Raw genomic sequence first — 1261 nt, 5'->3', positions numbered from 1 at the left:
GACTACTGAGCCCCCGGGTTTTTTGGATTTGCTTGTTCCCGGGGTTTTTTTGTTTTGAGAGGCTGTCTTTTTTTTTGTTTTTATTTCCTTCCTTTTGCTGTTGTAACCGTTTTTTTTATTTTGATTAATAGATCTGTGTTTTATTTAAAAAAAAATAAAAGCTTTTTTTATAAAAAAATTTTCAAGAGAATAGCTAAGGATGACATCTACATTAATAATAAATTTTAAAATTTTTTGAGGACTGATGTGACCGCATAAATTCAACAAAAGTAAAAATATTATAATTGTATCGACACATTCAAAAAATAAATTTCTTTCCACAAAACAAAATCGAAAAAATTTCTGGGAAAAACATAGAGTGGACATGATAAACAAAATTTATGAGAAGAAGTATATAAATAAACTAGAATATCATGCCAAAATAAAAAATCAGTAGACTAAATAAATTTCTAATATTTTTGGGAGACTTCATCATCATCTTTGCATCGCCACATCAAGGGCGAGTTCTAGTGTCATCATCTCTAGCATGAACTCCAATAAATTTTTAGGATAATTAACTTATTTAGAGAAAGTCAAAGATTTAAAATAGTTCTAAAATTTGTCTAAATTTTCTAAAATTTTAAAATTTTTTAATAATTTTTTTGGTAAATTTTTGGCAATTAAATGTGTTCATAAATAGAAATGTCTTTACATTTTAATTAAAAAATTCTTATTGAAATGTTTATTTAATAAACATTTTTTATAAAGAAAAAAAAAAGACTTAGCAAGCCTACGATAAGTGCTCAGAATGCGTTTCTCATGCCTACGCCAATGGGTGCTGCTGCCTGGATGTCCGAGCCCACCAGCTTCCTTCTAAGCATAATTTTAGGCCATGATATCTTTAGCTTTTTTGAAATCCCTGGAACTATTTTTTTTTTTAATTATTCTAGACTCAATTATGTACTTTTGCAGCTAAGGCTTCCTTTGCGATAATTTTCTTACTATTTTTTTTATTTGTATAATTTTTTTAAAACAACAAAGAGCGAGTAATTGTCAAAAGATGTCCCAAACGAAAGCTAATATAACATATATAACTCATTTCAAGAAAATACAAAGAATTTTTAGCAAAATTATTTAATAATTTTGTCTCTAATTGGAACATCTATTTTAGAAAACGTTTAGATTATAACTATGAAGACTTTATTTGGTTGACATTAATGTCCAGTGAATGGTCGTGCCTCACAATTTTTCTTTATTTAAAATAGTGTCTTAATTTTTTTAA

The sequence above is a fragment of the Dendrobium catenatum genome, unplaced genomic scaffold, assembly GCF_001605985.2.
Source record: "Dendrobium catenatum unplaced genomic scaffold, ASM160598v2 fragScaff_scaffold_1449, whole genome shotgun sequence".
NCBI lineage: Eukaryota > Viridiplantae > Streptophyta > Magnoliopsida > Asparagales > Orchidaceae > Dendrobium > Dendrobium catenatum.
This window is presented reverse-complemented; position numbering follows the sequence as displayed.